The sequence below is a fragment of the Anomalospiza imberbis genome (assembly GCF_031753505.1).
Source record: "Anomalospiza imberbis isolate Cuckoo-Finch-1a 21T00152 chromosome W unlocalized genomic scaffold, ASM3175350v1 scaffold_73, whole genome shotgun sequence".
Taxonomy (NCBI): domain Eukaryota; kingdom Metazoa; phylum Chordata; class Aves; order Passeriformes; family Viduidae; genus Anomalospiza; species Anomalospiza imberbis.
In genome coordinates, this window is record NW_027099339.1 from 191,797 (window position 1) to 219,065 (window position 27,269).

General features: G+C 43.8%; 1 long non-coding RNA gene across 1 annotated transcript; it reads right to left on the minus strand.

Annotated features, from left to right (window-relative positions):
• Positions 1 to 1,905: 1,905 nt before the first annotated feature.
• LOC137465622 (uncharacterized) lies at positions 1,906 to 21,356 on the minus strand. The gene is made up of 2 exons (XR_010994732.1): positions 21,163 to 21,356; positions 1,906 to 1,995 (listed from the first exon to the last, which is right to left on the minus strand). It is a non-coding gene; the product is annotated as an uncharacterized lncRNA (long non-coding RNA).
• Positions 21,357 to 27,269: the final 5,913 nt, after the last annotated feature.

Sequence of the window (27,269 nt, forward strand, 5' to 3'; positions counted from 1 at the left end):
TACAGTTTGTTGGTTGGTGCCTGGGTGGATCTCAAAGTGGCAGATGCCTTAGTCAGTGTCAAGGCATATGTCCTGAGCACTAATCAGATTACTCTCACAGATGAATCCCTGTTGTTCTTGAGCAATGCAAGGCTCCAAGTTTGCGGTTTGCCATTTCCCTTGGATTTTCCAGGCCCATACCTTATGTTCTGAGGGGTATAATACCGACTCCTTGTGACTTAACCCTAAAGCAACAATGGGGTGAATAGCGTGAACTGTGGCATTACGTATGGTGAGCACAGATGCAGTAGCTGTGTTAGTGGTGGGATTATACGTAAAATTTACCATGGTCCACCAAGATTGGAAATCTCTCTCAAAGTCTGTAGCACTGTCCCAGGCAACCTTTTGTACTTCAATTGGGAACACTCCTTCATCTCCTTCTCTTATGATTAAAGCAGCTGTAGACTGTACCCATAATTGTGTTGGTATACAGCTAAGGGCTAAAGATATGTTATCCTGCATCCCCTTTAATGTGTCTGCTAGTAAACTATGGTCTTGATCGTCAATTTCTCTTTTTCGGCAGCACCCTCGAGACTTGCCACTGACTATTTCCCAGTGCCAATAGAGATGACTGTAAAGTCTGTTTTAATTTTATCAGATCACTAGTTGCTACAGCTAATTTATTCATTAATATTTCTGAGTCAATCCCATTCAAAACCCCTAAGCCGGTCCCTAACATCCCGGTTAAATCCCTTCGCATTCTGTCTCTGAAGTGTACTTGTTTTTGTAGCCATCTTGTCCATCCCTTGAAGTGAGACATAAACTTTAAGGAATTTAGAGATTTTAGAGGAGCTAAGATTTTAGTTAGAGATAAGCCTTACTAGAGTTAATTAAAATAAATGAGTAGGCCTTGATGAAGTTAAGAGTTAGTAGTTAACTAATAATTGATTGCTTGTCAACACAATGTTTAGTTAGCTGGGTTTATAATGAAGAATATAGAAACTGACAAATAGCTTTTAGGAGCATAAGACAATTGTGGGCCTCCTCTGTTCTGAAACCAGCTGAAGACAAAGAATGGGAGTTCTACCAAGAGTTCATTTGTGATATTTGCATTTAAAAGGTAGAAAGGTCAGAATGAGGAAGACTTCATTTACTTCCTCATTTTGGGACCCCTCCCCATGAAAGGGACCACCGACCCATTTCAAGGAACAAACTATGCATGCTTAATAGCTTTTGAATTGGTTAGCATACGAAGCGAGGAATGGGATGTAGCAAAATTATGAATATGTATTTGTATTTTGGGTATTCAATACTTGTATGGATAAAAGGACTCTGTAATCATCTGAAAGGCGTGGTGTGTATTTGGGAGCTATCCCGCATGCTGCCCGGCATTGTAATAAACATTTCTAACTTTAAACTGTTAGACAGTTTTTGTCCATCACATCTGTCACAGTTGGATATTGGTACTAGATCAATATCCATATTTCTTTAACAAATCAGAAGGATGACCTTAGGAAGGGGGAACAAGCTGGCTGAACTGTCAAGATATTAGTTTGCATTAACAGTTTGACACGTTTAAGGGACCATTCTGGATTAAATAACAGTTGTTGACCTGTATTCCTTATTACATATGGGTCAATTTCATAAACCCTAGGTTCAAGCTTAAATGGTGTATTTTGGGTTTGTGCTTGAGTGGTGGGGGGGAGAGTTGTAACGGGTTTAGCTATAGCATTTATTTTAAATTTGAAAGACAGTTCAATAGAGTTGCGAGCCCAGAGGCAAACCAAGTTGACAGTTTGTATTAATGTGAAGTTGCACAAACAGTGTAATTCATTTGGACTATTGCAAATCTTCTGGCGCTTATTTACACTGATTTGGGTTGCCTTATGTTCTGGTTTGAAAGCAAAACCAGTGAGAGACTCCAAGTCAGAAATTCAATTTATTAGGAAAATGGAAAAGAAACAAAATTCATGCAATGATACAAAAGAAAAACCACTGACAGAGTCAGAATACAACCTGACACCCCTTTGGCCAGTGTGTTGGTAGCCGTCCAAATTGGCATGGCTGCAGTCCTCCTGGAGTTGCAGATGTGGTGGAAAAGGGCATATTGCCTTTCAGTCTTCGGTAGCTCATTATATGGTGGGGCTTCCTTGGTACGTGCCACTTGCTCCCCTTCTTCAGAAGATAATCCAAAAGTCTCCCCTTCAGTACAGTTTGTTATAATTTCCCGAATCACAGGGCGATTCGGATTTTCAGTACGGGTGCGCTGGGTGAGAGGGCAATCCAATTACTCCATGTGGTGTCGGAAGCATGATGTGTGGAAGGAACATTTCCTTTAAACATCCACCCCAGCACTGGTAGCTGGGGTGCCAGAAGCAGCTGCGTTTCGGTGACAATTACTTCTGAGGCAGCTTGAATTCCTTCACAGGCGGCCAAGATTTCCGTCTCTATTGGGAGAGAGCTTTGCTTCAGAGCCTTTGCAGCTCCGGCTCCGGAATCCCAGTGGTTGACCCCAAGTCTCCCCAGGCACCTTCTGCCAAAGGCTCCAGGACAGACCATGGTTCCCAGCTGCAGAGCACGTTCTTCACCTCTGGTCCTGTCCTGACTCGGCCAAAGGCTACTGCATGAGCGATTTCCTGCTTGATCTGGGTGAAGGCTTGTTGCTGTTCAGGGCCCCAGTGGAAATTGTTCTTCTTGTGGGTGACCAGGTAGAGAGGGCTCACAATCTGGCTGCACTCGGGAATGTGCATTCTCCAAAAGCCTATGGTACCTAGGAAAGCTTGTGTTTCCTTCTTGTTGGTAGGTGGAGACATAGCTGTGATCTTGTTGATTACTTCTGTCGGGATCTGACGACGTCCATCTTGCCAGTTGACTCCGAGAAACTGAATTTCTGGAGCTGGTCCCTTAACCTTGCTTCACTTAATGGCAAAACCAGTTTTCAGCAGAATCTGGAAAATCTTCTCTCCTTTTTCGGAGACTTCCCCGGCTGTGCTCCCCCATACAATGATTTCATCGATATACTGAAGATGTTCGGGAGCCTCGCTCTTTTCCAGTGCAGTCTGGATCAGTCCATGGCAGATGGTGGGACTGTGCTTCCACCCCGGGGCAGTCGGTTCCAGGTGTACTGCACTCCCTTCCAGGTGACAGCAAATTGAGGTCTGCATTCTGCTGCCAAAGGAATGGAGAAGAAGGCGTTGACAATATCAGTGGTGAGGAACCACTTTCCTACCTTGGACTCCAGCTCGTACTGAAGCTCCAACATGTCTGGCACAGCAGTGCTCAGTGGTGGTGTGACCTAATTCAGGCCACTGTAATCCACCGTCAGTCTTCATTCTCCACTGGACTTGTGAACTGGCCATATTGGGCTGCTGAAAGGTGAATGAGCCTTGCTGACCATCCCTTGGCTCTCCCGTTTACAAATCATCTTATGGATGGGAATCACAGAGTCTCTCTTGGTATGATTCTGCTGATGGTGTACTGTTGCTGTGGCGATTGGTACCTATGAACTAAACTTTGTTTATGAAAATGTGTCTTGAAGAGCTGGTTTCAGCCTTGACTCCCAGGAAGAACCAAGATGGGATAGGGGCCTTGGACCCCCTGGGCGTTTGGAGCCTCTGGAATGTGTTTTGTCTTTCTGCCTGTCAGGGTAGGGAAAAGTACTGGAGCGAGCTAGGAACTATATAACCGTATAACAATAGCTTACAGAGCTATGAATATGAATATATATATATATATATATGAATTATGAAAGCAAAAATAATTCTGGCAACACTAGCATTAATAAAAAATTGGAAATTACCAGTTTTATTCTTTGAGATATGGGGGGTTCATTAAAAAAAAAACACAAATGTTTTGCATTTCTGAACATTAAAATACCTGTGCATGCATACAAATCTGTGCTATACCAGGATATAAAACTAATGACTGTTTTTTATCAGCTATCCATAAAGCAATATAAAAGGGTGATGAATCATGAAACTCCAATATCTGAGAGATATTAGGCAACATTGCAAAACTGATCAAATTTTTTTCCAGTTATCTAGTTAAAATAACACTTATTAATCCCCTTTTAAATTTAAGCATTTAATGTTTTAGGAAAATCAGCCAGTAATTTACCATAAACTACAGCTACCTTAGGTTTTTGCAGGACAGCAGCCCTCACAAAAGTTCAGTTACAGAATCAAAGAACATTCTTCAGAACAGATAGCGTAAGCTTGGCTTTTGTCTAGTAATGAACTTTCTACAGGGACGCTTCTTTGCTAATCTGAATGCTGCTGATTTGAACCGAATCCGGTGAATCAAATTATATGGCTCTATCCAACTGCAAAGAGTCAAGCGTCCAATGTGATTTTTCAGTAGGCTTCTGTTACAAGATGACAGCTGCTCATACGAATATTGATTTGACTGGAGAGTCCAGCCTGACTCAGTCTAGTCACAGACTTTCCACATTCCATGAATTTTGAGCAGAATCTTCTTCAGAGACTCTCAGAACTTTAGGAGATGCCAAGGACTTACACTTGCATGACAGTTAAAAAGGATTTTTTTTTTCCTAGTGAAAGCAATGTACAAAGACATGTCATCAGGTGTGTTTCAACCGCCCTCTGAACGATATTCTTGAAATAGGAAAAAAGTAATCTATTTGTTCTCTAAGTAATCTTTCACTCCCTGTCAGCTGCAGCTTGCTCTTTTTAGAGCTACGTCTCCATATGTCCTGACCTAGTGGTAGCTTCTGAATAGAGGCTAGATGATGCTGTGGCGTACAAGTTGATTAGTGTACCTGTTGCATCCCAGGTTTGGGTTCACATTATGGGTTTTTCCTTTGTTAGTTCCCCAGTTCTCTGTACCCTCGTGCATCCCCCGAGTTTTCCCCTACTCCTGTGGTTTCCGTGCCCGTCTCCCCGTTCTCGCGTTCCCACTCACCCCAAAGTCTCGTGTCCGCCCCTGCCGTGTTCCCATTGGTCGCTGTAGTACATGTCATCACCGCGATGTCTGTACCCATTGGGCAGGAGGGCTCCCCCTCCGCCCTGTCCCTTCCCTATATCACCCCACTCCTCGGCATGCTCGAGGCCATTTGCGTCCGTGCGAAGCTGGGAGCGGCTGCAGCCTTTCCATCGCAGCTCTCGCAGCCAATAAAGCATCCAGCCGCCACGCGGACGGATTTGGACGAATTCCCTGCCTCTTTGTTTCTTCCCTCGCGCCGACGGCAAAGCGCGGCCAACAGCCCACCCCGGAGCGCGACAGCAAAAGCGCCCGGAAACTGTGGCGAGCCCCGGCCCCGACGAAAAGCTGAGAAGCCCAAGCCGGGCATTCGGGAGCTGACCGGGGCAGACAAAAGTAAAGATCAGCCGCAAGTGGCGCCCAACGTGGGGGCCACGGCCAGCGCAAAGCCGCGGAGCAGGCAGAGAGTCACCACAGAGCACCCGGGAGCCGCGCAGAGAGAGCGCCGCCGCCGCCGCGAAGCCGCGCCGCCAACCAGCGAGCGCCGCTGCCGAGACGAGCGAGCGCGATCTGCGCGGAAAACCGCCGCCGCCACCGCAGGGTCGCGGTCCACGACGGAAATCTAGTTCATAACATGAAATATTTGGAATTTAGGACATTGTATTTTTAGTTTGTTTCAAGCACCTTGCTATAAATGTTTGTCACATTTGGATAAATGACAATAACTTACAATAGGGAAGGTGAGAGCATGCAATTTTTAAGGGGGTAGAAATATACAATCACAAAAAACCAAGCCAAACCCAAACTCATATCCAGTAATTAATATTGAAGTGCAAAACCAGGTATTAAGCATTAAGTTTGCCTCTTTGGCAGCAGAGTCTGATCCCTTATACAAGAAAAGCAAAAATCTAAGTTGGTGAATCACCATATGCGACAGCAGTGAGGCCTGCCATGAAATCCCTCTACAGGTTCCCACTAAGGACAACAGAGGGAATTATGAAGTGAAAGATGATTCCCCTCTTGTTCCTGTGCATCAGGCTATTCTAAAATATGCCTTTGACATGCCTGCTCCTGAACAAATGTTGGGAATGGGAGAAGTCAGAACCTGTTAGCTGTTCATTGATTTAATAAATGTTCTGTTTAAAATGATTTTATGAGTGGGATGTCATTCAATCTTTCTCAGAAGAGATATGGCACTTGATTTCAACTGAATAAAATGGGAAAACATAAGAGGAAGGAAAAATCACTACAAAATCTAATATTTTTTTTTAATCTGAAAGGTCATGCAATGATCTAAATATAAACAATCCCTTAGTGTCATCAAATTGCCTAGAATCCAAATTAAGCTTCCCACTAGAGCTGGTCATATTAATGTTCAAGGCAAATTTGTCATGCTTGTCCATCAGTCAGAAAAGAGACTATAATAGATTTTTCCATATTTCATTCAGCTCTGAAGTTATAAACCATTTACTGGATAATGATTTTTTTAATCTTTTATTAATTGCATCCTAGTTTTAGGGCCAATTCTAAATCAGTTGCAGTCTGTATGGTTTACCAGTCCATTTTTATTGGGTAACGTTGCTAAGTTCAGAAAACAGATCACCATAACATATCAAAGTGTGCCGAGGAAGGTTATGGAGCAGATAATCTTGAGTGCGATCTCACGGCACATACAGGACAACCAGGGAGTGAAGCCCAGCCAGCATAGGTTTAGGAAAGGCAAGTCCTGCTTGGCTAACCTGATCTCCTTCTATGACCAGGTGACCTGCCTAGTGGATGAGGAAAAGGCTGTGCATATTGTCTATCTGGACTTTAGTAAAGCCTTTGACACTGTCTCCTGCAGCATCCTCCTGGAGAAACTGTCTGCTCGTGGTTTTGATGGGTGTACTCTGCTGGCTGGATGGTTGGGCTCAAAGAATTTTGGTGAATGGAGTTGCAGCCAGTCACACATGGTGTTCCCCAGGGCTCAGTATTGGGGCCAATTCTGTTTAATATCTTTATCAGTGATTTGGATGAGGGGATTGAGTGCACCCTCAGTAAGTTTTCAGATGACACCTAGCTGGGCAGGAGTGTTAATCTGCTTGAAGTTAGGAAAGCTCTGCAAAAGGGATCTGGACAGACTGGATTGATAGGCCAAGGACAATTGTATGAAATTCAGCAAGACCAAGTGCTGGGTCCTGCAATTGGGTCACAACAACCCCATGCATCATCTTTGTGGCCCTCCTCTTGTATGGAAGATCACACTATAAAAAGCCAGTGTCCATAAAGGAGGCAGAGGAGTTCTGCAACTTTGTTCGAATAAAGGGAGAGAGTTCACTGGGCCACATGCCCACAGGGTTGTCTCTCTCGAGGTTTCGAAGGGCGCAACTTCCTTTTATCCTAAACTCCTGGCTGCATGTTGCCCTCTTCCTTTCCCTATTGGCTGAGGTACTATGAAGGTACAGCCTTCCAGAACCACCTAACACATATCCCCTCCTTGAACCTGTCATTTTACCCCTGAAGTTCAGAACTTCAGGCTTGTGCAGACCCACTTGACTGTTTCAGGAGCCAAGCTGTCTAGACTCTGTAACGAACCTGATGCTTGAAGTTAGTAGAGACATTAAGACCCATTTCAAAGACGTTAACACCTATATCCTCACCCATTTCTTTGTAAAGACATCTTCCCTATCAGTGGCATCTCAGTTACTGTCACCATCTTCAAAAGGTGTTTCTTCATTTCTCCATTCATGCTTTCTACTTGACCTGAATTCTCAGGATGCCAGGGGGTATGGAGGTCCCAGTGAATTCTCAAAGCAGCCATAATCCCTTTGTCAGGAAAATTAATCCACAAACACCCGAGGTTATGTCCAAAAAGGAGACAAAGGAGTCCTGTAACTTTATTTGAATAAAGGGAGAGACCATGGGGCATTTCCACTGGGGTTTCTCACATTGTTAGAGGACACAGCCTCCTTTTTGTCCTGATTTCCCAGCTGCGTTTCCCTCTCTCTTTCCTCATTGGCTGAGGTACTTCAGAGGTACAGACTTCTCAAAATGCCTAATGCCTAATGAAATGAACAGGGCTAATGCCTTTATTAATGGTCAGCTCTTTTATTAAAAAGATCAGCTGGGCAGGGGGCCCGACACGGAGCTCGCCCCCACTGTTGTAGCTTTCCCAGGTAGCCGGAAGGGAAAGAAGCATGCAGAGTCTGTCACTGAAGTCCAGAGCAGCAGCCGTCCCTTCTTCTTTCCTTGTGGCACACCAGCAGTCGAAGGGTGAGGAGGCATGCAGAGTCTGTTGCTGAAGTCCAGAACAACAGCTGTCCCCACTCCTTCCCTTGTGGCAGCACCAGGAAGTTCTGCCTTTCTGTCTCTCCGCTTCCCACAGCCTAGTCTAGTCTAGTCGTTTTTAGGTGATGGTGGCGGGCAAAAGTTGATTAGGGGAATGTGTTTCCCTCTTCCTCAGCTAGGGCATTTGTCTAGCCCCCTCTACTGTGTTTAGTTCTTTATTTAGGGGTGTCTTTATCCCTTAAAAACATTCCCATGATCCCAAGGGGTTTTTTTTATTTGCATTTTAGTCCCAGAATGACAGCATGGGGGGTGGGAGGCAGGTTATCTCCAGGTAGTTTAGAGAAAACAAACAGAGCAATTAGCTAATTAACATTTCAATATCGGCACTCAGCTAGAGTTAGTAGTTGTTTCAGTGTTGCCATGGGAACAAGGAAGGCCCTGCCCGGGAGTATCAGGAACTTTGTTCATTGCACCTAAGACCCCCTTCTAATGTATACTCCCCCTCTTTTTCTTTTCCTTGTGTCAATCAGTGGAATTCCTATGGAATTTATGGTTATTCTGATTGTTTCTTTCATCTCTCTTTCTGTATCTAACTTTATTTATCAGCAGACCCACAGTTTGTTTGTAAAGACAAATCCCTCATTCCTTTCAATACCTCCTTTTTTATTTTCTCAGTAATTGCCTTTAACAACTTTAGTTATGACTGAATTAATTTTCTGTTCCTGGGTCTTTTTTTTGGTTTTGCAATTATTTGTAGTGACGTCAATTTCTGTCCTTTTGTAGCCATCTCTGGATCAGTAGGCATGGCTACTACCTGCATCCCCTTGATCACATGTTGAATAAGTTGCACTAAGCAAGGGATCATGCATGGTAAAAAGATTTGAGTTGCTACAGCACATAAGAGGAAAAAAAGCATCCGTTTAACCCATAGTCCACCAGGTAACCATGAAAACATGTCCCATTCCCATCCTTTCTACATTTGGACCAATACATGAGCTAACTTTCTTATTCCCTGTTGCAGTTGGAAAGACACGACACGACACGCCTAGGTTCATGTGGCAATAACAATACTTTATTGTTCACCACTTGCTTTTATATGGTTGACTCCAATTGGCTAGAATCTTGGTGCCACCCAGTTCACTGACCAATAGCTACCTGCATACATGCTCATCAGGGATTGGCTGGCGTCTGTTCTCTGCAGCCAAGTCTCTCCGCCTCTCAGTGCCCTCTCTCCCAAAGATGTTTCTTTTCTATCACAGGTATAGGCTGATCGAGTTAAGGTCAGGGTTACTTGTGCCTGTGAGGCTTTCAGGTCAGCTGTCAGACATCACAGTTCCCTCTTTTTGTTTTTCAACTACAAAGGCAGTCCTTGTCATCCTCTGCGGAGCCCTTCGCAGACAGGATGACAAGTGAAACAATTATGATAACACAAAGGTGATGAGCCCAGTTTGAATAAGGCTCTTCATCTGTTTTGACAAGCCTAACCTTTCTAGCCACTGATCTAAAATTTCTCACACAACACGTGTCATCAAATTTTTTACAACCATGTCCAGGAGCTAATGACAAAAGATCAGTAACAGATCAGTAACAGTACAATTTTACTGGGTGGCATGCCACAGGCTATTTACATCTATAACCGAATCACTCCAACTTAAGGAAGTTTTATTTATCTTCTGTTATAAACAAGTAAAATCAAAAAACTATCAAAAGAAGTATTTTGCTTTCTTGTTTCAGTTTGGTCTTACAGGTCATGTCCAGGTGTATAATTAAAAGTTACACATCCTTCTGCTGTTAATGTCTTTAAATTGCTTGACTCTTGAGGTTTAAGTGAAGTCATAGGTAAATTGTTGTTCCAAAAGTTCCATATTTCTATACAGCAGGTGCAAAAGGTTGTTCTGGTTACTGTTCTATGGCGTCTGCTGTGGGGCCGTCAGAGGGGCGTTGTTGGTTGTGATCCAGAGCAGAGCGTAGAGCAGGATGCACGCACCAAGCAGGTACCCGTTGAATGAATCTGTGGAAAGACAGGCATACCCGCATCCCCAAGTGACAGGGTCCTAAGGACCTTCCCATTTATTGGTTATGAGGTCCTGTACCAGTACCTTAGGTTTGGGTGACTGGACGTCACTAGAAGACTGTAATGATAAAAAATGGTTTAAGATAACAGGGTTTTGGGAGTTTGGCAATATTGTGAGGTGATTTAAAGTGAACAGGGTTTTGGCCACCCTACTTTGCAGGGTTTCACCACACATTCCCCCTTTTTGTTTTTCAAGGATACGCTTTAAAGTGCCATGGGCACGCTCAGCAATGGCTTTTCCTGTAGGGGAATGAGGAATACCAGTGTGGTGCGACACACCTCAGAGTTGTATAAATTTTCGAGTGTTCTGTGAGACATATGCAGGGCCATTGTCAGTTTTTATAGTATGGGGAATGCCTAGGGCAGCAAAGGCTAATTGCCAATGTGCGATGGCATCACGGCTTCTTTCTCCAGTGTGAACTGAGGCTCATATGGCAGATGAAAAAGTGTCTATTGAAACATGCATGCATTTTAGGCGACCAAATTCCTAGATGTGTGTGACATCTGTCTGCCAAACTTGTAAGGCTCACAGACCACGGGGGTTAACTCCCATCTGCAGTGTCGCAGTGTGGCCTTGACAGTCAGCACAGGTATTAACAATATTGTGTGCCTCTGTATTTGTTAACAGGAATTGTCGTTGTAGGACTCGAACACCTTGATGGAAAAAGGCATGTGATGCTCTTGCTTGTGCTAGCATATATGGTTGTGGCGCTGTCCAGGCAGGGCTAGCTAGCCAATCAGCTCAGGCATTACTTTCTGCTATAAAGCTTGGCAAATTTGTATGACTCCAAATATGCAATATATAATAGGGACATGTTCTGACTTGGATTGTATGCCACAAAGTTTTTAGCAATTCAAATAATGCAGCATTATCCATTTCTTTTAACAGTGCTCAGTGCAATCGTTATGGGATGTCTGCAACATAAGCAGAATCAGTTACAATATTTAAAGGAACATGAGGAAAACGTTGAAAAGCCATGGCTACAGCATGTAATTCAACTAGCTGAGGTGATCCACTATTGCGACCCTCTAGTGTTTGCCATTCATTGTTACCTTTCCAGGTCACAATGGCTTTTCCTGTTTTCCCAGACCCATTAGTAAAAACTGTGAGACTTTTCAGGGGTATGTGATGGTTTAGTGGTTTCAGAGACAACGCAGTGGTCTCACTTAATTGCAACATTTTGTGACTAGGTAAGTGATAGGTAATTTGCCTGGTAAAGTTTTGTAAAGCACTTTGTAGCGCTGTGCTATTTGCAAAGCACCATTCAAAATATTCTTGTTGTACTGGTATAATAATTTTTGAGGGATCTTTAGCATTCAGCTGTAAACATCTTTGACGGCATTTAATGATTAATTGTGCAATTAACTCCAAAATAGGAGGTGCTGTCTTTTTAGGTTGATGGGTCAAAAAGATCCACTCCAAAATGTGTAGTGGGTCAGACCACTGAGTGTCCCACTGACCAATGATACCTGTAGGGTGTAAATCAACAATAACAACAAACACTGTAATACAAACTTCAGAACATATCCGATAAACTTATCTGTTTGTTATGGCCCGCTCTAGTGTTTCAAGTGCGGTTTTCGCTTCTGGAGTTAATTTCCTTGGAGAAGTTAACTCAGGGTCACCCTTAAGAATATTAAACAAGGGTGATAATTGTGGGTTGGTTAACCCTAAATAGAGTCGTACCCAATTGATGATACCCAAAAGTTTTTGTGCATCATTTAATGTTTGGACCTTGGTTGAAAATTGTACCGTTTGTGGCTGTATTTTTTTGAGCTAATATTTTAACGCCTAAGTATTTCCATGGGGGTTGTTGTTGCACCTTTTCTGGTGCAATTTGCTACCCGAACTCTTGCAGTGCCTGCATTAATTTTGGGTGAATCTGTAAAAGGCCGTCTTTGGTTGGGGTTGCTATTAAAATGTCATCCATATAATGATAACAGTATGCTCCTGGGAATTGTTCTCTCACTATTGAGAGCACCTGTGCAACATATCATTGACAAATTGAAGGGCTATTTTTTCATACCCTGTGGCAGCACTTTCCATTGATGACACTCGACTAGTGCTGCATGATTGATAGAGCGCACTGTAAATGCAAACTTTGGGGTGTCATCAGGATGTAAGGGAATAGTGAAAAAAACAAAATCAACAATCAAAATGTCCCAGGTGGCAGGTATCATAGTTGGGGATGGCATTCCAGGCTGTAAAGCACCCATACTTTCCATAATTGCATTAATTGTCCTTAAGTCATGGACTAACCTCCATTTACCTGATTTCTTTTTAAACACAAACACAGGAGAGTTCCATGGACTTGTCGATGGCTCAATATGTCCTTGATTTAATTGTTCTTGAACTAACAATTTAAGAGCATTTAATTTTTCTTTTTCAAGGGGCCACTGATGAACCTATACAGGTCGTTCAGTGAGCCACTTTAAAGCTAATGTAGGATGCTTCACAACCTTCAGCACAGTGGCCACCATTAAAAATCCGTTCCTACCCAAACTCCCCACACTGACAAGACATCCCTTCCCCATAGGTTGAGTGGTACGGCAGTAACATAGGGACGGATCATGGCTGTCTGTCTGTCCTTCTGGATTCTTAACTAACACAGGTTTACTACTTAAGTAACTTTATGTGGTACCTCTGAGGCCAGCAACAACAGATCCTACAGCCGTGATGGGCCATAATTGAGGCCATGTATTAGCAGATATGATAGTAACATCTGCTCCGATATCTATCATCCCACTAACTTTGAGGTGGGATGGATTTGCCTGAGGCATTGTAAGAATACAAACCATCAGATACGACCCGAGTCCAGTTTACTTGAGGTTCTCCCATCGATCCAAAGCCTAGGTCTCCTCGTAGCTTTGAATCTGTTTTAGGGACACAAGACTTAAAAGGTATAAGTTGAACAATGTGACTTTTAGCTGGGATGGTCACAAGAGGAGTAGGTGTTGATACCATGGCACATATTTGTCCAGTATACTCTGCATCTATAACTCCCAACATTCGGCTTTCGTGGCGGGTATATACCATCCCCGCACTCCCTCTTCTTTATTTTAACAAATATAACATGAACATATTTCAACCTATTAAATTCAGGAGAGTGTTTAACATAACATGCACTTTTCTTACTATGAACAGTAAAACAATACATCTAATAAAACAACAAGCACTACTGAGCAAAAATCAGCAAGGTAATACTTATAATTGCCTAAATACTTTACCATCACCCAGAGTCTGCCATCGCTGGGGAGCCCCATTTTACAGCAAGAACCTGGAGAACCTTTTCAAGGAAAGATGTTGCTGTTCGTGTTTATTTCATTAAGTTATTGTTAAATGGTTCATTTTGTTATCCCCCCACATTTTCCCCAAGTTGGTTTTTCCCTAAGTTGTACCCTCCCTTAAAGCTCAAGCTATTCCCCTCCCTTTGTTCCAGTCCCTTCCCTGCCTGTCAAGGCAACCTTGCTCTCCTTCCCTGCCTGTCAAGGCAACCCTGCCCCCTTTTCCTGAATGTTCCCTACCACTCACCCCCTGGGCCAATCCCTGATTGAAACACCCACTTGGAAATCCCCTAATCCACAACACCCCATTGGCCCATGTGACCTTTCCCCTCGCCTCCCTCTATCCTGATTGGTCCCACAGTGTTGATGTAATCCCCTCCCTCCTCCCCTGAGGATTCCCTATTGGTTAGCTGTTTGTATCTACCCCCTGACTTGGATCTGAACAAAACCCCTTGCAAACGAGGGTGAGGGGCAATTTTGTCCTGCTCCCTCCACCTGGAATAAACTTTCCCCGTGGAACATCAAGACAAAGAGCCTCCTCCTTTGCCTGGTCCCTACCGTGGCTGTAACAGCATGCACTGTAGAGCTTGCAGCTCTTCCAGTTCAGCTGTGTTCAAACTCCAGTCCCCATCTGTTCCCCACTCCTGTCGTGGCTACCGGAGTGTACAGAGCTAGCCCAGGTACCAGTGGGCTTTGCCAGAAAGGTTTCAAGTTTACCTCAAAAAGGGGGTCCAGCTTTCGTAAGATCAAGTTAGCAAGTCAAAATGACTTGATTACACTTTCAGTGCAGAAACACCTGGGTCTGAGGTTATAATCCCCATGTTAGCGTTCAGGAACATACATAATCACGGGATATGATTATATGCAGGTGCTGGGAATCAGGGGTACAGACCCAAATCTGACTCCGACATGGCTTTCGAGCTGAACGTGTTTTATATTCTATCGTTATATAACTTACATATTAATTATTAAACTTATATTGTTCTATTGTATACATTGACTTTATCCAAGCGTGAATTTCTCGTGATCTTTCTCAAGCCCCTGACCACAGTTTCCCATGATTATTCTTACGATTAAACAGTAATTATATTTATTTACTAAACAATCATTACATCTAACAATTCCATCATTTATCATATATTAGCTACACAGGTGCAGTTCTAGCAAGTACAAGGCCTATACTTTCCCAGGGTATTTTCCCAGGGCCTACTAAGCTTAGTTTTACTTCTAACTCCCCAAATACCCATGATTTTAAACCCTTTTACTATCACCCAGTCAGCCAGGGCTAGGGCTTGGCCAAAGCCTTAAGCCTTGACTGAGAGGGTTTCCCTAAAATACCTATAAGTAAACTTTTAATAATATAACTAAAGGAATGCATATAAGTAACATTAAATAATTATCTTATAACCAAATCACTTCATAAAAACTCTGTGTATTAATGCTATCTGATTCCATAAATACACTATAATCACACAGCTAAAACTGAATTTCCCTAATAAACTGTCATTTAGTGAAAATATGAGCACCTCGCACACAGTCGTCCAAGACACAAAAGCTTTTTCACAGCGTCCCACGGCTCCAGGTGCCAGTGGGTCTGCTCATGGCACGGGTACGCGCAGTGCTGGGAGGGCTCCAGCGGCACCATGGGGCAGTGTTGTGGAGATAGGGGGCTCGGAAAACAGTCTCTCCCCTTCTGATTTCTCATCCGTCATTTCTGCTTGCAAACTCGATGTGGCACCTATTCCTGTAACTGCTTTCCCCCGTGCTCTGTCATTTTGGGATATTTCAGTGGGTGGCACCCGGGGTGCCTCTGCTGCTGCTTTTGCATTCCGCTCGGCTTTTATCAGTTTTAACATGTCCAACACCTGCCACCACGTCGTCATGATATTTTTAGTTTTGTCACCTCGGGAGGCCGACTCAATATCAATTCACCATCCCGCTCCCATGTTTGAATGTTAACAGCGGCTTCTACGGTTGCGTCCAGTCCATGGCTCTTGCACCACAATGGTAAGGTTTGCAGAGCCTGTTCGTCATATTTTTTACTCCTGTTTGCATAAAAAGAGGGTCCCTATCTTTACTACAGCTTTTTATTCTGTCAGGACTCGGGTGCGCATGTCCCCAGCAGATACTTTCTATTTACCATGGTCTGGACTCTCGCAGCTCTACATGCCACTGGCAGCTCTCCAAGCTACCTTTCCGCTGGGCTCCGTCTTCCCGCTCTCTACGTGGCTAGGCTATCACCATCACATTGGGGGTCACCATTGTCGCAGTTGAGATGGACACGACACTCCTAGGTTCATGTGGCTATAACAATACTTTATTGTTCACCACTTGCTTTTATATAGTTGACTCCAGTTGGCTAGAATCTTGGTGCCACCCAGTTCACTGACCAATAGCTACCTGCATACATGCTCGTCAGGGATTGGCTGGCATCAATTCTCTGCAGCCAAGTCCCTCCACCTCAGTGCCCTCTCTCCCAAAGATGTTTCCTTTCTATCACAGGTATAGGCTGATCGAGTTAAGGTCAGGGTTACTTGTGCCTGTGAGGCTTTCAGGTCAGATGTTAGCCATCACAATTCCCTTTGTTATTTGTTTCCTTACTTTTCCATTGTCATCTATTTGCAAACAGCAGCTCGAGTCATTTAATTTTCTACACACTCCCCCTTCTTCTGCTAATAGATAAACCCAAAGATAAAGTCCAGTCACAAACACTTTTTCCCACATATACACCTCCTGTTCTATTTAGACAATAAATGCCTCTTTCAGAATAAAGTCACTATCAGCAATGAAGAGACAGAGATGGGGACTCAGTGTGATGGTCAAAGAATCTGATTTGATTGTGGGAGACAAATGCTTATATATTATTTTAGGAAGGTTAGTAATGTTCTACTACAATGATTGGGTTAAAAATCACATAAACAAACTTATGCATTTTAAACATCTCTTGCTTGCAGAAGGCTTGATGTAATTTTCTTTTTCTGGTAAGTCAGTCTGATTTAATCTTCTTGCAATCTTGATTTAATCCTCAAAGTTCTGTTTGCTCTTGCCAAGGCATCCTGTTATCAAATCTCTTATGCTAACCAAGTCCAAAGTCCATAATCTGTCTTGTGTATCCCAACATCTCAATATCTCCCCCTCCTCTTTTCAGCCAAAGCCACTCCTTTAATGGCCTTAATAATTAATCTCTGCACACATTGAAGAAAGCAAAGTATCATGACTAATACAATTATTATCAAAATCATAACATACATACCCATCTTAAAAAGAATCTTTTAGCTAAAAACTCCAGCCACTAAAAGGCTCAAGCTTGATCTTTATAAACTAAAAACATTCCTGATGGCAGCTGCAGGGGGGGGCATTACTGGATTTAGAAAGGTTGCCAGAAGTATAATTGTACCAAAAGGTTTGATTCGCATACACGGGGAAATAGGGAGAAACATTTCAAAAGTTTTAGACTGATTTCTTCTTGTGTATTTAAAATTAACACAAAAATCCATTTTCACAGAGCCCAGGGGCTCTAATTCTTGGGGTTCTAAGGGTGTTTTAGGAAAATAAAGGGTCAAATTTGATTTGATGCAAATTTTTTTAGTGCAAATATTAGTGTAAAGTTCTGGAGGGGCTACATTCCCTCCTACTTTTTTGGTTTTTAATAACATGTGTGTTTCTCGTTATGAACATGAAGGCATCATAAAAGCATAACAATATGTAAGAAAACAATAAACTCTTACTAAGTAAAAATAAATCAGATAATACATGCAATTAGTAGTACATGAAAAATAAAATGGCAATTTAAAACAATGCATTATCAATTTCTTAAGTATTGTACTATTACTTAGAGTCTGTAGTAATTGACAAACTTAATTTTTAAAGTGAGGACTTAGAAAATCATTCCTGGATAAGATTTCCAAGTTCACTTTAAAAAGAGGTTTAGCTGTTATAGGTCCAAATTTGGCAAGTCAAAATGACTTGAATATAGTTTTGATGTAGGAAACACTTGGGTTTATTGGTATATTTCTCCACTAGTTATGGCTAGGACTTGGCCAGGCTCCAGATGCTTAACTGGAATAGTCTCTTTAATATATTTTTAGAAGCATCGTAGTAATAGTAGCTAGAAAAATAATATAAGTGTAATTTGCTTCAGAGACTTTGTAGCTCCAGCTCCGGAATCCCAGAGGTCGACCACGAGTCTACCCAGGCACCTTCTGCCAAAGGCTCCAGGACAGACCATGGTTCCCAGCTGCAGAGTAGAGCACGTTCTTCACCTCTGGTCCTGTCCTGACTCGGCCAAGGGCTACCGCATGAGCGATTTCCTGCTTGATCTGGGTGAAGGCTTGTTGCTGTTCAGGGCCCCAGTGGAAATTGTTCTTCTCGTGGGTGACCAGGTAGAGAGGGCTCACAATCTGGCTGCACTCGGGAATGTGCATTCTCCAAAAGCCTATGGCACCTAGGAAAGCTTGTGTCTCCTTCTTGTTGGTAGGTGGAGACATAGCTGTGATCTTGTTGATTACTTCTGTCGGGATCTGACGACGTCCATCTTGCCAGTTGACTCCGAGAAACTGAATTTCTGGAGCTGGTCCCTTAACCTTGCTTCACTTAATGGCAAAACCAGCTTTCAGCAGAATCTGGATAATCTTCTCTCCTTTTTTGTAGACTTCCCCGGCTGTGCTCCCCCATACAATGATGTCATCGATATACTGTACATGTTCAGGAGCCTTGCCCTTTTCCAGTGCGGTATGGATCAGTCCATGGCAGATGGTGGGACTGTGCTTCCACCCCTGGGGCAGTTGGTTCCCGGTGTACTGGACTCCCTTCCAGGTGAAGGCAAAATGAGGCCTGCATTCTGCTGCCAAAGGAATGGAGAAGAAGGCGTTGGCAATATCAATGGTCACGTACCACTTTGCTTCCTTGGATTCCAGCTCGTACTGAAGCTCCAACATGTCTGGCACAGCAGCGCTCAGTGGTGGTGTGACCTCATTCAGGCCACTGTAATTCACTGTCAGTCTATATTCTCCACTGGACTTACACACTGGCCATATAAGGTTGTTGAAGCTGGAAAGAGCCTTCCTGACCACCCCTTGGCTTGCCAATTTATGGATCATCTCATGGATGGGAATCACAGAGTCTCTCTTGGTACAATAGTGCCAACCGTGTAATGTTGCTGTGGTGATTGGTACCTGTTGTTCTTCAACTCTCAGCAGTCCCACAGCAGAGAGGCCATCTGAGAGGCCAGGTAAGGTATTCAGTTTCCTGATGTCTTCTGTCTCTACAGCAGCTATCCCGAAAGCCCAACAATGTCCTTTTGGGTCTTTGAAATATCCATTTCTGAGATTGTGTATGGCAAGGATGTATGGGGCCCTCCGGGCCAGTCATGATGGGGTGTTTCCGCCACCCATTCCCAGTTAAACTCACTTCGGCCTCCAATACAGTCAGCTGCTGGGATCCTCCTGTTACCTCAGAAATAGAAATGGATTCTGCTCCTACATACCTTGATGGCATCAGGGTACATTGGGCACCGGTGTCAACCAAAGCCATATATTTTCGAGGGTCAGATGTGCCAGGCCATTGGATCCACACAGTCCAATACATCCGATTGTCCCTGTCCTCGACCTGGCTAGAGGCAGGGCCTCTCTATTCCTCGTAATGGCACACGTTGTTCTCTTCCTGTAAATAGGTTCCTGAGGTTCCTTCAAGAGGATCAGTCATATCATCATTCCTATATTGTCTGGAATTCTGTGTGTGAGAGACTGGAGCAGCATTGATTCTAGATGAGCTTCTCGTGTTAGGTGTTCCTCTTTTCAGTTAATGTACTCAGGCTGCTAAGGAGGAGGTGGGTTTTCCATCCCACTTCCTCATGCCTTCTCCATGCTCCTGAAGGAAAAACCAGAGGTTAACTCGTGGAGTGTATCCTCCCTCCTTGGCTGGGGAATGCCGGCTCCTAATGGCAGAGACCCTTGTTGGTTCTGGTGAGATGTGGTCAACTTCTTCCTTAAGTTCCTTTTTTAGTTTCTGATGACTCTCTTCAATCAAGCTCCGGACTTGCTCAGCCAACCTTGTTTCCACAGATGAGACGTGTACAAAATGGGGCAGTGACAGTGTCCTCGTAAATTCTTAGTTTATTGACCAAGACGCCCACCCTGTCCTCGCCTTCCCTCCACTGCAGTGTTGCCAGGTAACGGGAGTACATCTCTGGTCCAAGCCATGCAAATCTCAACCACTATTGCGATGTGCACTGGACACAATCTTAAGTAATCTCTCATCTTCTGAGAAAATTATCTCCAGCACAGCCAATTCCCTCAGGCATCAGATACCTTGTTCCGTGGTGTTCCATTTTCCTTGGTGCACCAGGAGGTCTTCTTTACAAAGGTATCTGTCCCTCACACTTGTCAGCAGTCGCTGCCAGAGGCTGAGAGTTTCTTGGGTTCTCCTGATCCCCTGGTCAATGACCACATCCTGCGGCAGCGATACCAGATGCCTGGCCTCACTTCCATCCAGAATGGTGTCATTGGCTGCAGCGTCCCAGATGCGGAGCAGCCAAGTCAGGATGGAGTCATACGTCTGGTGGGTGAATTCCTTCCGCAGGTCATGCAGCTCAACCAGGGATGTAGAGCGAGTGATGATTTCTGGCTCTGTCTCTTCTGCTGGGTGCGAAGGTCCTGCCGCGTCCTCGTCAGTCACTATGCGGACTGATTTGCTCTTTGATTTCTTCTTTTGAATGGGGGCAACTGCTACTGGTTCAGGCTGTTCTGGTTCGGTGACGGTTTGTGTGGAGATGCTGGTGGCGCTTTGGGTTCCTTCCTCATCTGTGATAGTCTGCCTAGACACAGACTCTGTTGTTTTGCCTTTGGTTCCTTCCTCCTCCATGACAGTCTGCGTAGACATGGGTGCTGCTGTATTGCATTTGGTTCTTTTCTCCTCTGTGGCATTCTGTGTGGACACAGACGCTGTTGCTTTGCTTCTCGTTTCCTCTTCCTCAAGTACACGCTGCATCACACTATGTAGTGTTTTGTTTCTAAGCATGTTGCAGACTGTGCAGAGAAGACAAAGCAGAACTAACAACAACATTATGCTGTCCTTGGCATCCAGAGGGAACTCAACATTTTCAAAAACTGCTGTGTCAAGCCTGAAAGGTTAGAAAAAATACTTCTTTACCCCTCCCCCCAGGGGCTGGGTGTCTTTGTCGAGGCCCCAGATGTAGCAGCCTAGATTAGGACAAGCAAACAGAATTGGGTACATATTCCGAATTATGTTCATTGCCTCGGAAGTTATAATTCAATAGACATAATAGACCAATAAAGCAATTGTCATACCATACCCTGGACTACACATGAGCATTACAATTGCCAGATAATTTCCCATGTGCGGGAAAATATAGAGAGCTAGGTATAAGACCCATATAAGCATGTTAAGCATCATAGTGAATAGATACCTTCTACAATACAAAATTGTAATCGTGACTTTTCTCAGTACCTTGCTATTCCCCATTGGGTTCCAAAATTATGTTCTTGTTTGAAAGCAAAACCAGTGAGAGGCTCCAAGTCAAATACAATTTATTAAGAAAAGGAAGGAAAAAAAACCCATGTAATAATACAAAAGAAATACCACTGACAGAGTCAGAATACAACCTGACACCCTGCTAGTTGGGGTGGTGGTAGCAGTCCAGATGAAATGGTCTTGTTGAAGTGGTGATCCCGTGGAAAGATCTGGTACCTCTTGTCCTCTGGGAACCAGTTGGTAAGGGTTGCTTGTCCTGTCCCAAAGCCTAGATTATATCCAGGCGGGGATGCTTAACTCCTCCCCCCTGGGCAGAGCATCTCACAATGGGCCGATATCATTCTATGAGTCATGTGGTGGATCCTTGATTTCCCATTAAACAGAAATGGCTTCCAGAGGGAGTTATTTCTGAGTCATGCGGCAAGGCATTGATGGGCCCATCAACAGGACATAAGGAAAAACAATGCCCCTCCTGGTTTCAACAGGTCTTGAAGATGGGAATATAATACATTTTTATATTGTAACCTAGGGCACCCAGCAAAGATTGCCCCTGTCCAGGCCATGGGCTGCCAGTTTTTCCAGGAGTATGCTGCTGATTTCCCTCCTCGGGCTAACTCCCATGGGGGCCAAAAAGATTTCTGACGCAGTATCAAAGTCTCTGTCCTTAATGGCTTTCTTTTTAACCTCAACCAATTATTATGTGTATCTGTCTTGGTTTGAAAAGACAGGTGTCTGCTTAAGGAAGGTAGGAGCCTCCCCGGAAATGGAAAATGTAAACCTCCTCCCTTCAAATTATTTTGATTTTGAAATTAAAAGGCTCTCAGGTAAAGATATGGGAATAGGAATAACAGTTCTTTACTAGGGAAGCTAAAAAATGCAAATGTAACAGTACAAACAAAAAAAAACCTACTGACAAGAGTCAGAATATGACCTGACACCCTGTTGGTCAGGGTGTTGGTAGCAGTCCGATTAAATGGTGGCTGCAGTCCTCCTGGAGTGGCAGATGTGGTTCTGTTGAAGCAGTGATCCTGTAGAAGAATGTAGTTTTCTTCTGAAGGTCCGGTCGTGGTGCAGATGGGTTGCTCTGGTGTCCCAAAATCTCAGATTATATCCAGGAAGGAATGCTTGGCTCCTCCCCCTGGGCGGAGCATCTCACAATGGTATAATGTAATTTCATCAGTCATGCAGTGAGACTCAATAGCCCATTAACAGAAGATATTTCCCAGAGGGAGGATTGGTTTGTGGAAGAAATAAAGAAAACTGCCCAATTAACAGACAATAACTGGCCCACCTCTAACAGATGGCAAATAGAATACACACTTATTTGACAATCCAGGACAGTATCCAAAGGGAATAAGTCTGGATCTTTTTCAGGGACAGGGTCAAAAGGGTCCAGTTTCTCTTCACTGCTAGAGTCAGTGTCTGCTGCATATGTGATAAGCGTCTGGTGGCTCTGGGATCGCTGGTGGTGTGGCGGTGGGACTGGAAGTGGTGACTGGGTTCTATCCTTGGTGCTGATCGGGGAGGGCATGCAGACGGGGGATAGGGAGCGGGACCTGGGCAGGTTTCAATCTGGCATGTTTGCCGGGGCCCTCTCAGCTGTAGCCTCACAGGCTTCCCGACTCCTTCCCACTTTTATAATTGCATCCATGACCACCCTCCAAGGAGGAAGCATTCGGAGCACTGTCTCGTGGCCAGGCAGTGTAGCCAGGTCATAGAGCTTTATGCCGACCTTGTCCCAGAAGCAGAGAGTAAATACAGAAGAAGGGTTACTGCTGGGGAGCATGCATGACACCTATCGTAAAAGTGACTTAAGGTCCTGCTTTAGGATGGGGGAGCCATGCTTGCCCAGAAGAGTAGTTTGCTTTCATAGACTGAGCATGGTTTCATAGATGTTTCTCTCATTGGGCATGTCTTGTCCCATATTAGTTCCCCTGGCTCACCTGTCAGTTGCAGCAGACAGATGATTATGGGCCCAAAACACAGATCTTTCAACGTCACGATCGGTTCCAGGGGCTCGCTGACTGCCACCAGCCAGGCTGCTTCTTTCCTCACACAGAGGCACCAATTATTGGCAGTGAAAAGAGAGAGACGGGGACTCTATATGATGGTCAAAGAATCTGATTTTATTATGGCATACAAATTGCTCTTGCCAAGGCATCCTGTTATCAAATATCTTATGCTAACCAGATCCAAAGTCCATCACATGTCTTCTGTATCCCAATATCTCAATAAGTCACTAAGGACTTCCTTCTTCACCCCAAAATCCTGTTCCATTATGGACCTCACTCAGGGTGTTGACCCACCATTCAGGTTTGACTGGGCTGGCCACCCATGGCCAGTCTTCAGATCCTCCTGGCCCTCCACAGACCCAACAATTGCTAAGGTTAAAGGTTTTTGCTACTTCTTCTCCTAGGAGTAAAGAATGATTTTCCCACCTGTACCCCAAACCTAACTGACAATATAAAGGTAAGATTATTAAGAAAAACATTCTAATGGTGAAATCTAATCACTTAATCTAATTCTCACGTCTTCCATACCACCTGTGGCGAGTGAAGGCACAGAAACAACTTAACATAAAGAAAACAATTACAGCAACGATTAGCCCCTCAGTAACTGGACATGCAAAAGGAGGGATGCTCACACAGACTATTGAAGCAGGCAGTCAGTGGGTACGCACACGAGGCTTCCCCCGATGTCCACACACTGGCTACTCCTCCTGCAGAGTGTCATTCACGGTCTCCTGTCCTTCTCCTCCAGCTGAGCTCTCCAAATCTCTGGGGCTTCAGACACCTTGACCCGAGTGTGATGGGTCCACCTAAAGCAGGGACTAATAATAAAAAGGGTGAGCTGGACAGGAAGAAACGCAGATCTGAACCAATGTGGCTAATCATATGTTCTCCCTTTATTGTTTATATGACAGCAGTTTATATACACTTCTAGATAGTTTACAATCGTGAGCACACTCTCACTGGCAAGCAAACATTGTTTGTTCCTGTCTTAAGGTGGCTAAAGTTTCACACTGCAGACCTATACCAATTCACACCTAGATAGCTCAGTACACTGTGTTATACCTTAACATAATTTCTGACTGCGCCACAAACTTATTCTTAACTGCGCCATAGGCTTCAAGGCCTCACCGAGACCCATATCTGAGGCCAAGGCTGGGGTAGCTCAACCTTCACTCCAAACATATAGATCATGAACATACAGCTCGTGACCTCTTTCTCTCAGAAATTCTTCTATAATTCCCCCTTTTTCTTTTTGAGCTACCCAGACTGATTCAAAGGCATGGCTAGCTACTTTCTGTACACATTGTAATAAACACCGTATAAAGACTAGAATAAGTATAATAGTAATAAAAATTATAATACCAAAACGAACTAATTCCATGAACCATCCAGTGAAACCTAAAGAATTGAGCCAGTCGTCAAATGGAGAGTTTACAACAACAAGCTTCTTCATATTGTCCTTCAGTTGTGTTAATTGTTTATAGATTGATCGAGAGTTGTCAGACAATTTCATGCAGCACATGCCTTCAAATTCTTCACACCCATGTCCTTGTGCTAAAAGAAGAAAATCAATGGCAGCTCTGTTTTGCAGAACTGCATGACGAATGTCATCCACATCAGCAGCAAGCTCACTTAACATGTTAGATGTGGTATTAATTTACTCTGATGTCCAACAGGCCAGGGATCTTAATTGTGTGAGAGCTTGAGCTGACACAACCCCGGGGGCGAAAATTGAGGATATTACTACAGAGGCGCGCCCCCAAAGGGATACATGGTCATTACAATGGGGTTCTAGTTGGAGAGCACTTTGTTTGGTCCGTCGAGGCTTCTGGGGCAATCTTATAACTTGATGGATGGTGGGAGCAAACAGAGTTAATTTACCAAGGTAGCATGGGCCTCCCATAGCTTTGTGAGGCACTGCAGACCAGGCTCGATCCCCACAAATGAGGAAAATTCCAGGTGCTAGTTTTCTCGCCACACCTTTTGATGGTATCATGGATTGTGTCTGATTATTACAATATTCTGAATAGTTATAATACAATTGGGATCTGGGAGACAACCAAGTGTTACTATCATGTGGCTGATATCCTTTTTGTGTTGGTTTCATAGCATGAGGTCCAAATATCAAACAGTAATTTCCTGGGACAGAGCCTAAAAGATCGAATTCTTGTGGTGGGATACTAATAAATTTAAGATTCTGCACAACTGCAGCAGCTTGCGTTCCCAGAACACCTTTTGGGTCTATTTTGGCCTGGGTCCAAGTTTTGAATTCTGCCATGGAACCCAGTGGAATTCCAATTAAACAAGTACGAAAAGGACTAGATGGTGTGTTTTAACACAGGCAGAATGAATCCTGCCCCGTTTGATTGGCCCACGTGACCCACGTGTTTTGTCTTTTGTCGACATCAAGGATTCCAAATACTTTAGTTACAAAGACACTACTTAACAAAAACACTGTGACCCACCACATATTTTTCCTGTTTGTGTTTGCTCTGTTTAACATGAAAGAAACAAACTTACTTCTAAATTTAATTCTAAATACAAACTATACTTATACTAAACTTAATATTATACTGATAATTATCTAACTTAATTTTTAATACTCTAAAAAATTAATTTTCATCAGAACTGGACTTGTCATGGGATGTTCCAGGTAAATCGTTGTTGTCAACGTTGTTATCACGGTTGGCTGGAATCTCTGCCTGTGGACATGCACAGGTGAATTTGCTCAGTACCCAAACTGGACCAGTACCTGTTGAGACACACATATAACCTCTACCATTAAACAACACAGGACTTGGCCCTTGCCATTCACCTGTTCGCATGTCCTTGTGATAAACATAAAGTCCTGGAATTGCTTGTGGTCTTCCCTCTTTCACTGCTTGATGGTGTATCACCACCGCAGGTTCTTCTCTACCTTCTGCTAAACACAAGTAATTTAGGGCAAACAATACTTTCAACAATCGATTAGATACATCAATCTCACCATTCTGCTTTTGTTTTGTTAGATATTCTTTCAGGGTATGATTTGCTCGCTCCACAATAGCTTGACCTGTAGAGGATTGAGGGATCCCTGTGGTATGTTTCACCCCCCACTTCTGCACAAATGTGGCGATTTGTTGACTGACATAAGATGGAGCATTGTCAGCCTTAATTTCTACAGGTACACCCATAACTGCAAAGCAGGCAAACAAATGCCTTTTCACATGGAGACCTTTTTCCCCTGTCTGTGCTGTTGCCCAAATGAACTTTGAGTAGGTATCTACAGTGACATGGACATATTTCAGCCTCCCAAACTCTGGAACATGAGTGACATCCATCTGCCACAACTCTAAAGCTTTCGGACCCCTTGGATTCGTGCCCAGGCCGAGGCCAGGCCCATAATGACTGCATTGAGGGCAGGCACAGATAATCCCTTGAGCATCATTCAGGGGGATCTGAAATTGTTGGTGCATGACTCTCGCATTGAACAGGTAAAAACACCCATTCATGCAGAATCGCTGCTGAACCAGTTTGGGACTCCCCCTTTTTCTTTTGCCATTGAAAAACAATGGCAAGTGGACAGGAGTCACTGTTGGGGAGAAACAGTGACAAGTTGAACCAGGTTGCAAATTTTTTTTTTCTTTTTTTTCTGAAACTTGAATCAGAGAATCAGAGCTCTTTGTTGTTCAGAGGTACAAACTCGAGTGCTGTTGTCATCAATGTCATGGAGCCATGGCAGAAATGGTTGTAGATCATCCTCAGTAATTCTTGGATAAAGCAGCTGAAATGATGTGACCTTGCTGTTGCATGACGTCTTGAATGGGTGCAGTGAATGCTGCAGTTTGATTGCTTTGCTTTGTCCTCATGGCTCTGACAAGCATCTCGTCGACTGGACAGCCTTGAGGAAGAGTGGCTAAAAGAGTTCTTGTAAGTGAGTTAGCATTTTCAAAAGCAAGTGAGCGAAACAAATGATCTCGAACATCTGCTGGCACATCAGGAGCATCTTTTAAAGCAGCTGACAATCTATCAATGAACTGTCCATATGGTTCTGTGGTTCCTTGCTTTATGGTTGTATAAGGTGCTGGCTTTTTCTTATCTGGTACTGAAAGCAAGGCCTGCTGTGCCAGCTGTTGTGACAATTGATGCATTTCAATTGGGTAAGTGACTTGCACTCTGTTTGTTGCATATGGTCCATGCCCAGTCAGCATATCTGGCTGGATTCCATGCAAAGGATCTCCCAC